The sequence below is a fragment of the Lycium barbarum genome, chromosome 5 (genome assembly GCF_019175385.1).
Source record: "Lycium barbarum isolate Lr01 chromosome 5, ASM1917538v2, whole genome shotgun sequence".
In the NCBI taxonomy this organism is placed as follows: Eukaryota; Viridiplantae; Streptophyta; class Magnoliopsida; order Solanales; family Solanaceae; genus Lycium; species Lycium barbarum.
The window spans coordinates 100,530,200-100,542,179 of record NC_083341.1 but is presented as its reverse complement, the minus strand read 5'-3'; the positions used below and the strand labels follow the sequence as shown (position 1 = coordinate 100,542,179).

Genomic DNA, 11,980 nt, shown 5'->3' with positions numbered 1-11,980 from the left:
GAATTCATAATTGCACAACACGTTGGTTTACTTTATCTTTATCACTTTAATTTGAAGACCAATAAATCTAACATGTAATGTAACCACAAAGGAAGATACAATAGTATGGGCAGTTTGTTCCCTGATGTCCCTAACAGCGCAATGCTCTAACCAAAACCCATTCATTACTTTTCTTGTGCGTCAACATTTCAAGTAATAGGAATATGAATTTAACTCATGTACGGACAGTGTCTTATAAGTGCATTTTGCTTGGTTCGAATAATTAGTTATTTGGTTGATTTTTTAATCATCAAATCAGAATTACAAATATAGATCACTTTAAACAAATTATATTCATTATAGAAAAACTCTAAAACAGAAATATTAAAAAGTAAGGGGCACAATAAATATTTTACCATTTTACTACATAATAAATATTTTACCATTTTACTACATAATCTAATCTGGCTTTTAAATAAATAGGTTATAGTGTAAAATATTTTAAAAAGCAATATGTATCAAATTATGTTACAAGGTGAACAGTTAGGTGGATCTACAATGTATTATGTGAGTTCACATGAATTTAGTAACTTTTAATCAGAAACCATATATATTTTTAGAAATTCACTAATTATTTGACTGTAAACCCAATAATAATTATTACTATATATTAACTTGAACTCGCTATAAGAATTGAGAAACTTAAAATCTTGAATTTGGGCAATAACCATGCATATGTTCCAGGACGACTATAAAAGTTAAAGTTTGATAAGGTTAACGTTTCCATAACAAATTAACGAGTGATATGTTTTGATGCCCCTGTATGTACGTCTTATCCGTCACATGATGCGTTTTTCACTCTCACTTTTAAGTAATTGGCTTCTAATGTCCAGCCATCACATTTTAAACTAAAACACTACTACACATTACAAAATTCGTGTGTTGAAGATCAAAATATATGGCATCAAGTCTAAGGCAGGCTTTTGGAAGTGTCTTGTCACCCTTCATTCTCCTGCTCGTTGGCGTTCTTGCTTTCTCCATCCGACTTTTTTCAGTAATATTCTTCTACCGTTCTAATTCTGCATGAATTTTATATCACATTGTTGAAATACACTTGAATGCTAACAAGTGTCCCTTGTTATTATTTCTTCTTGTAACGTTTGTGTCCCTTGTGCATATACTAACAAGGTAAAGATTAAAAGTATCATGAATCCCTAGGAAACTTGTGAGACAAACTAAAATATACTTTAAGAAAAACTATATATGAACTGCAATAGTTCAATAACTACTATTTCATCATTTTTAAGACAAGCATTATCTTCGATATTATTTCTAAGATATGCATTATCTCCAACAGTCACCCAAGCCCAAGTTGTTCTCTTGAAAGTAAAACCTTTCTTTATGAATGTCTGATAGGATATTTTTGAAAAGATGCAAGCAGCAAGAAGCGTTGGAAAAAAAAAAAGCAGCAAGAAGCTGGTCGAAAATAAGAAATTGAAATATTTCTCTTAATTTTAACTAATGTAGGGATTTAAATAGTTCCATTAATAAAGTAGCCGCTTCTAAAGTATTAGATTCATACGGTAACTAAGAAACTGAGTATTCTAGTAATTGAATCAAATATTAGTTTTCTTACAACTAAATAACTAATTAATCTAGAAAAAATGTAGAAGTAACAGATACAGCATCGAACACTCATCCTTGCTTTTGTTGCCACAATCTAAAAAGGTTGATCTTCCTCAATTTCTGCTTTGGCGGTTTGTGGATTATTTTGAGTGGCTTTGAACTTGCACACTTTTGTAATAGGGCTCCTCCTCCTCCTGCTGTTGGTTTGTGCTAAAAAGCACGTAACCTCATTTTTTTATTTTTTATTTTGGTCTGAAAGCTCTTTTTTGAATGTGCTTTAATTTGGCCAACTATACAATTTGCAAAATGATATTCACAAGTTTTTTCTTCCATAGCAACATACCATAGATCATGAGTTTTTAGAAGTTAAGAAAGTAGCCTTTTCCGAGAAGCATTTTTGAAGCATTAGCTAAAGGGGAAGTTGCATAAATACAAGTAAATAAGTAAAATATTTCGTAATCTACAATTATTAACTAAATTACATAATCTACAATATATATTCTATATTTAGGGTATATGTTTGATTTTATACCATAAATAAAATAATGTTGCTATGAATAAAGGGCTAATAATAAGGAGTTTTCTATATTAGTGATAACCAAATTAAATACATATCAGAACACATTAATTACTTTTCAAAACATCCCAATATATTCAGCTAGCATTTTAATCCATAAAATAGTATACTACTATTTATATGATATATATTATACAATTCCTTGAACAAGTATATATATTCTTGTACTTATATATTACGTATATTTCATTATTATATACTATATATAGTATTATTTTTTATGTATATTAACTAGTATATACTATATATAAAATAATTTGTTATGTATAGTAAACATACATTATTGTATATGTTAGGCATATATTTTTTATTATATTAAATAAATACAAATATAAATTTAATTGAGTTAATTTTCCTATTTCATGGAAGAGAGAAAAAAATTGAATAACTAATAGGGGAAATTTTAGTAATGTACAATCCAACATACAAAATTACATTTGCGCAGCCATATTTTTAAATTACACCTGTATTGACACTTTTTGACGGGTATACAACATTATACAATAATATACAACTTTATACACCTACTGTATACAATGTATAAACCTTGTATAAAAGTGTATAATAATGTATAAAACTAGTATACAATATTATACAAACTTATACAAGAGGTGTTTATACATGAGAGGGGTTTATACATAATGAATAAGGGGTGTTTATAGGTTGTACAGTGGCGGAGGAGCTGCTAGCTCGTTGGAGATGGAGGAGGAAGGAAAAAACAGAAGGATGAAAAAGTGGCTATAGCGCGTAATAAAAAAAAGATGGGCTAAACTGGGTAAATATTTGGCCATAATTGGCATACAGTGTTATTTTCCCATATTAATATGTGGCAGAAAGGAAGCCACGTTTTATGGGATGGGGTGTCAATTATTAATTAAGATGCTATTTTAGTGGTAATCCATAAGTAATTATATTATTCTTTCTATATATTGTATATTTTACATGTTATTGTAGAGTACAATTGGTTGGCACATGGAGTAATATATTCATATATTAGGTATATTGTAATATTATATACTATATACACAAATAATATTATTATATTATATACTATATATAACATACAAACTTAAATATATTAATCTCTACTATTATATTCACAAATATTTTGTTATCATCTTTTCAGTTAAATATACCAATTTGAATATACCATATACTTTTTAAGGTATATTTTCATGTACATTTCTTATACCATATTTCCATATACCATATCTTTCCATGTACTTTTCTTAATATTAATATATTCAAATAGTTTCTTTTAGTCACAAAAAAATAATTGAATCATCATCAAGTGAAATTAAAAAAAGAAGAATAAAAAGGAGGAAACAAAAGAAAAAAAAGTCTTTTTAAAACGGTAGATGGATTATGGGATTTGAAGTTGATTTTGTTATGTTTATTTGAAAAATTACATTCTAATGATTTTGAAAGAAAGAGAAAGTAAAAAATGGATATGCATAAATGGTAGTAACTCCAAAAATTAAGTATTATTAATATTTTAGGAATGTAAAAAGTTATATTTTTGTAATAATAAGTTAAAATTATGAATAAGTTGTATTTATGTAATTTTTTAAAAGTAATTATAATCTTTTTAATTACCATTTGAAAAAGTTGTATTTGTGTGACTTTTCCTTAGCTAATAGCCTGATTGGCCAGGCTTTTGGGAGGAAAAACTGCTTATTTTTATCTAAAAATGCTTATTTAAAAAAGTGAGGTGTTTGACCAAACTTTTGAGAAAAAATAAGTGTTTTGTGACAGTAGCAAAAGTTATTTTTCAGAAGCTAAACAACTAGCTTTTCTTCAAAAGTACTTTTTTGAAAAACACTTTTAAGAAAATACACTTAGAAGAACTTTTTAAGAGCTTGTCCAAACACTAATTGCTGCTCAAAAGTGTTTTTTCAGTTAGTTAGTCAACACAACCTGCTTTTCACCAAAAGTACTTTTTGAAAAACACGTTTGAAAAAAAAAAACATTTTTCAATATAAACTGATTTTAGAAGCTTGGTAAAAAAGGCTAAGCACATAATACAACTCTAATATTGGTAAAAGTGTCTTTAAAATTAATTAGTCAGACACAAAATGCTACTCTCCAAAAATACTTTTTCGAAAAACACCTCTCAGTTAAGCAGAATTTAAAAGCTTAGGCAAACAGGCTATAAGACTTGGATATTATACGTGAGCTAGGTCAGGTACTTAATTAAGATAATTTTATTTTCGCATTTATTTCTATAACAAGTTTTATTTTCATTTAAAACTAAAATTCAAATTTTTATTTTTAATTGAAGTGCCTGTTCAAAAACCAGACACCTTTTATGAATAGTTTTCTTCTTCTTTATAGTCCTTCTGTTAAATTTTTGTGGTTGTTTCACTGGGTGCAGAGTTAGAAACAAAGAAATATTTTCGAATTTTGTTGTCTAAGGGTGTCTCATACGAAGGAAAATATTTATCACGAAAAATATTTTCCTAGAAAACAAGTTTTCATACTTATTTCTTGTGTTTGGTGCGAAAGCGAAAAACATTATCCCAAAAGTATTTTTGCATAATCTAGGCAAACACCATTGAAATTGTTTGGGGGGGGGGGGGGGGGGGTAGGGGTGTGAGGGTGGTGGAGATGGGGACTATGGGATTGGGGATTTGTTTGGGTGGGCTGGAGAGGGATAATTAATGTGAGATGACACTTGTGAAACTTGTTTTCCCTAATTCTATTGGGAAAATCATTTTTCTCATTTTTAAGGAATTTTTTTTTTTTAAGGAAAATATTTTTTAATATTTGACAAACCTAACATGGAAAAATTGAAAAACATTTTCTCCATACCAAGCACACCCTAAATCTATAACAATAGTATGCCTACAAATCATTTCATTAAAGATAAAATGAGAAATTTAAAGTTAAATTATTTCTAAAAAGAAAAGTGTGACATTATTTTTGAGACCGACTAAAAAGAGAATAGGACACATAAATTGAAATAGAAAATTGAAATAGAGGAAGTATTACGCCTTCCCTGCAGTGGCTTGAGGAAACTTTATTTTGATAAGGATATTGAATTTATTCAGCTTCAAAGCCTTCTATCTTTTGAATTTTGTCTCTATATGTTTTTCTAATTAATTATGAAAATAAGCTTGCTCCTTTTGTACTTGACTAACGACAATAGATGATTTGTTATCATAGAACAAATAGTTCTTCGGAGTAAATTTGATGTAGACACTCAAATTAGGATTTGTTCCAATTGAACGCATGATAAAGTGTTCCTGTTTGACAAATTCAAGTTTTAGAACAATTTTTGCGCGTGTTCTCAAACGTTTATTAGGTAGTTAAGTTAATCACACAAAATATGTCATCTTCTTTATTTATACACATCAGCCTCAATTAAAACGTGCGTGAACTTCTATGGCTTATGGAATCTAATGCATATAATTAAATAAGACGTCATATTTTAAGTGGTTAACTTATGTATGTACTACTCACTCAAGAACAAGCGCAAAAGTATTTCAAAAATTTGAACCAAAAGTGTCTAATACGAATGTTTTATCATGTGTTTAGGTTCTCAATTGGAACAAGTCAATAGTTCGAATGCTTAAACTAATTTACTCTCAAATTTAAGTGCCATATTAATCAATATTATCAAAAAGTTTGCATCATGACGGCATAATTAATGCTTCTGCGACTACATTAACACAATATTGGTAAAGATGGAGTGTTAATTGGTCGACAAGCATCTCTATAAATTAGTTTCAACATTGCATTTGTTCTCTAAGACTTCTTTATAGGAAAAGGATTTCTGTGTTGATTTTCCAAAATACAGCTTTCACATACATTCATCTTCTTCTGAATTTCTGAAGGACCCGAAGCTTGGGCCAATGAAAATTCTACACTATTTGTTCCAAATCCATGAATTATCTACAATTTCACTCTTAAGTATTGTAGTGAAAATTTAAGGGATTTTTTTTGTTTTGCTTTGTTTTTGGTTCAACAATGACTTGATTTGGCTTTTTGTTCCTTTGCCATAAATTCTGCATGAAACACAAAAGAATGCCCCATGTTCTCTGAGTGGGTTAATTTCACGTTTGGTCACTGAACTTTTACATATACAATAGGATAGTCACAAAATTAATTTTGTTATATTGAAATACTTTACCACTTTACCACTAATGTCACAAAACATTATTTTGTCACATAAAAGTGACTAAAGTATGAATGAATTAATCACAACATACAAAATGAACCTGAAGGTCGAATTTACGACAAGATATTTTATTGTTTTGGATACTTAAGGCCACTTCATTTTTTTTGGTTGCCACTATGCACTTATCATTTGTAGTGCTTCATAGAAATCGTTAGAGTTTCCTAGTGCACTACTAACAAAGGTAAAGATGTATCATGAGTTCATGGGGAGCTCTTGAGACAAACTAAGAAACTTTGAGAAAAACTATGAAGTACTTTCCATAACTAATTTCATGATCTTTTTTGCAGGTGATTAAGTACGAGATTGTCATTCCCGACTTTGATCCTAATTTCAATTACAGAGTCACTCAGGTTGATCATTTGTCCCTTTTTCTCTCTTTTCTTGTATTCTTAATTAGGTTAATTATGTGTAATTTTAATTGATAGTATATAATCCAGAGTTTGTTCACATACTGTTAGACATAATTAGTCCCACATTGTCTTTTCAATACCTCTAACTATCTGAATTGTGCAGCATAAGGGTAAAAGTGCATGAAAAGAACTAATGTTCTAATGACATGAAATGTAATCATTTACATTGCAATGCCATTTTCTCGTACTAAAACAGCTGAATAATAAAAGTAGAATACATTCTATTTTCAATTTCACATATGCTACTTGATACCTTGTATACAAAACCCCTTCATACTAAACATATAGGGACTTGGAAGATGAATTTCAGATAAAGCCAGTTCACAGCTTCAATTGTGTCCGTAAAACTGAGTGTGACAGAGTCAAAGATGGTTGGAAGGCTTTTCCAATTGGGAGCCCTAGGTCTCATATATATAACAGAGAATTTTACATCCAATATACATATGGTTTCCTTATACAAGAAGGACTCTAGAATATCCTCTATCACGCCCCTCAATCTGTAGGGGCGGATGCACAGACAGATTGCTTTTAAGAAACAAGAATTGAATTGCCGACAATGACTTTGTAAAAATATCTGCGAGCTGAAGCTGAGTAGGTATATAATGATTAGATCACTGTTACACCTCGGAAATTTCTCCGTACTTGTATGATGAGTGGAATGATGAAAAGTTGAGTGAATGATGTTTTATTAAGTCGGGAATGGCTAATTAAGAATTTTGGAAAATAAGAAAGTCGCGAAATTTTTTTTGTCCAGTGGTCGTATATGGCACTATACGGCCCGTAAAGTGATTTACGGACCGTATAGTGCAATCGTCCTCCAGCTTGTCAAAAATCCCAACTTTCTTTAAATGTTGAATATGGTTAAAAACGACCCAGTTTACGGCCCGTAAACTGGTTTACGGACCGTAAACCAGGTCGTAAACTACCATGTCCATCAGCCAAAACTTTCTGCCTTTGAAATGGTTAAATACGACCACAGTGGACAGACCGTAAATTAAAATACGGTCCGTATATGGTGGTTTACGACCACTGTTCATCCCGACAAGAATTCATTAAAGATCAGATTTGTGATTTTTAAAGGGGACTTAAGCCTCATTTCAACTCATTATTCATTCAACCAACTCAAGAAACTTCTAGACCTCTCTACATACTTCATCTATAGAAATCCCAAAGAATCAAAGAACATCAAGACCAACAACACCAAATTCATAAAAATAAGTGTAAGAACACATCAAAGGATCTTCTAAGTCAAGAAATTCCCAAGAAGGTGGAACTAGGGTTTTGGCTAATTGAAGTGTTTCAACTTAAGGATTGTTCAACCATCATCCAAGGTAAGTTTCATGATTATTCCATGTTGTTTGAAGTATTGGAAAACTTAGACACTTGAAATGTAGAAGAACATAGAAATGGGTCATTATTGAGTGAATAATGACATAAATGAATGATAGTGGAATTGAACTATGAATGTTGAAGTGTTGAGAGTACAATTACATTATAAACGATGTTTATATCATGAATCAAGCACTAAATGCATGAAAACTCAAAGACGAGTCATAAGGCTAAATATGGGGGAAATTGGAGGAAAATGGTGGATTTTGCTAAATGTACGTAAATGACGATTGTCGATCGTGATACTATGAGTAATATTATGAATGTTGGGAGTTGATATAAAACATGAGAAAAGTAGTATGAACAAAGGAGACGCTGCCCAACTTCTCCTAGAATTTGCGACGCGTTCTTATAGTTAGTTTACTAATGTTGATACGAATTCTCTTATGAAGGTAACGACGTGATATCGACGGAGAACAAGTGAGCGATATCTTAGCTAAACGACCAAGGTATGTGAGGCTAGTCCTTATTTTTAATGGCATGAATCTTTTAACTTGAATCCCTATTCCTTTTATGAGTCCTTACATTCTAAGAAGTTAAAAGCTCATACTTATGGATGTCTATATGAGATAAGTTATACGATATGATGACACTAGAATGATGATGATGTTATTCCTTGCCTACACTCACCTTATGTACTAGTCCTTTCAAGGTGAGGCAAAATGTCCATGATGGTTCCATAATGTAATCGGGGGATCACGACCTTACGTCACCCCGATAGAGTAAAGTTGATCATGAGTCATATATACACATATCATGATAAGATGAGTATTTTATGATGAGCATATTATTATGAGTATTTACATTAAGCATGTCATGATTGCATTCACACCGGGCCTAGTTGGCCGGGCAGACACCCTTCGGCGGGCGGCGATACGGATACACCACGACCTACGGGCGTGGGCAGACACCACTAGTGGGCGGCATGAGATGGTACCCCAGACGCGGGCTAATATTATTGATTATCACACCGTTTCGACATGGACGGGCAGCTTGCATATGATGCATACATGTCATGATGATGAGTATGAGTAAGTGATGTGGCGTGATTTTTACGCCAAAATCGATACTTTTAGGCTATAAGTTTTAATTGTTGTTAAGCAAGTCGATGTGATTTTACGTGTTTCTTAGTGTTTTTCAGGTAAAGGAACAGATTTGGCACAATCGCAGTTGAAGTGCAGAACCAGGTCGTAAATTGAGGTTTACAGCTCGTATTCTACAATACGGGCCGTATTCCGTGGTCGTATTAAAGGATTTCAGAAACAGAAAGTCAAGCTGAGAAGATGGTGAATTACGAGCTCAGTTTACGGACAGTATTTCAGTTTATGGTCCGTATTCCATCACGTATTTAGTCATTCAAGCGTCTGGCAGAAAGTCTGAGATTAGCAAAGTGAAAGACGACCAAGAAGTTTACGGACCGTAAACCACTTTAAGGTCCGTATTTTGGAAGGTTAAGTTCCACACAGCTGAGAAGACGACGAGGCCGTAAACCATTTTTACGGTCCGTAAAGTGATTTACGGACCGTATTTCATCATGACGGGACTGAAGTTCAAAATCTGTAACTTATGTAATTTCAAAACCTATAAATAGTCATTGTAGGGTTTTAATATTCATCATTCATTATATTTTTGTCTCTTGACTTAGGATATTAATTCTCTCTAGTTTTTTGAAGATTCAAACATTAATTCAAGTATTACGAATTCCTTTTTTATTCCAAAGTAAGCAATTATGAATTCTTCAATTTCTTATTTCTTGTTCTTTGTCATGAGTAACTAAATTCCCTTACTAGGGTTGTGAACCCAATGATGGGTGTTTTGTGATTGGGTTTGTGATTGATATACAAATAATGGATTATTAGGGTTTAGTTATTCTTCATTCATAATTAATGGTTGCAAACATTGATTAAACCCATAAACCCTAAATTTATTTGGAAAAATAATTAGGGTTGGTAAGAATAATTAACAAGAACTCAAAGCTTTAAACTTTGTTTAATAAATTCACTTAGGAATAAGAGGAATTTACTTGGCATGATTAATCATTCTTCATAATCACTTTCTTATATTTGGGAAAATCATAGAAAGATATAATCTTTATTTATTGGGAAATAGTAGAGATTCACATAGAGATTAAGTGCATTTATATAATGATCCATTACAAGTATATCAATATCAATACCCATGATCATACACTCTATCTAACGGGGACACAACCTTAGTTTCTTTTACCATAAATAGTCACCCAAGGAATAATTTAACAACTAGTCATAGAAAAACCAACTTTTACACAAATTATCGGATTAAGACATTAGACCTAGAACTTAGCACCTACGACTTTAGTAACCTTTTCACACCATATTCCCTGTGGGATTCGACCCTAACCTCGTTGGGTTACTATATTTGACAACGTCCGCGTTATACCATTAATAGGTGTAATTTGAGCGTATCAAATTTTGGCGTCGTTGCCGGGGAATACGGTTTTGATATTACTAAATAGTGTTTGCTTTGATTAAAGTCTTTTGCTTATTCCATCACACCTTGTTTTCTACTCTGTGTAAACTAGGTGAACATGAATCAAAATCAGCAGAATCAGCGTGCTGGTAATCAGGTGAATCGGTTGAACAATCAGGCGAATGAATCTGATGATGAGAATATTTTTGCTGAACTTGTTCAAGAGGAGGACTATGCATCTGCTATTGTTCAACCTCGAGTTGGAGCTGCTACAGTGAAAATTGACTCATCTTTATACCAGCTGTTGAAACTTGAGGGATACTTTCGGAACTCTACCGAGAATGACCCTCAACGTCATTTGCAGAATTTTGTGGATGTGTGTGCTAATCATATCCAGAACAATGTTCCACAAGATGCTATTCGGTTGAGGTTATTCAAATATTCCTTAGTTGGGGAGGCAAGAACATAGTTCAAGAAGCTGCCCCGAAAATCGATTACTTCATGGGCAGAAATGGTAGTTGTTTTTCTTACAAAGTGGTACCCCCCTAGCAAGAAGGCTGAGATTCGCGACAAGATTTATGAATTCAAGCAGCGACCGGGGGAACAACTATATGAAGCCTGGGAGAGGTTCAAAGAGTATTTGCAGAAGAGCCCGAATCATGGTTTTCCGGAAAATATATTGATGGAGAAGTTCTACATAGGGTTAGATCCAGTGACACAGTCAGTAGCTAACAATGCAGCTGATGGGTGTTTTATGAACAAGACCTTTCGACGAGTGACCACCATACTTAACAAGCTGACAACTCATAATCAGGCTTGGCACTCAAACAATGCTGAAGTGGTACCATATGGTAGTGCTATGCTCCAGAATATAGTGAAGGAAAATCAGGATACCCAGCAAACATTGGCAGAGCTTGCAACAAATATTTCCTTGCTGACGAAGAAGTTCGATGAATCTCAGATCAAAAAAGTAAATGTTTGTGAGGATGATGTAGTTTTGCCAAAAGGGATGTACCATGCTCATGATGGTCCATTCCTTGATGGGCCACCCATGCAGGTTGAAGATGCCAATTATGTTAATAACTCTCAAGGGGTTAATCAAAGATAGAATTACCAAGGTGGCTATCAAAATCAGAATCAATGGAGACCTCAACAAGGTCAAGGTGCTTACAACAACTCTGGGAACTACAACAATAACTATGGTGGTGCGAACCAAGGGAGCTACAACAACAGCAACAATTTTGGGAACAAGAGTTCCAATCCTTATATACCACCAAAAGGGCAGTCATCAGAGCAGGGTAGTTCGAAAGTTGAAGCAATGCTTGAGAAGATTCTGGCAAATCAATCTAAGTCTGAAAGGACTTTATCTGG

General features: G+C 32.6%; 1 non-coding gene across 1 annotated transcript; it reads right to left on the bottom strand.

Annotated features, from left to right (window-relative positions):
- Positions 1-11,169: 11,169 nt before the first annotated feature.
- Positions 11,170-11,275, bottom strand: LOC132643045 (small nucleolar RNA R71). Its single transcript, XR_009583500.1, has one exon. It is a non-coding gene; the product is annotated as a small nucleolar RNA R71 (small nucleolar RNA).
- Between the last annotated feature and the right edge of the window lie 705 nt (positions 11,276-11,980).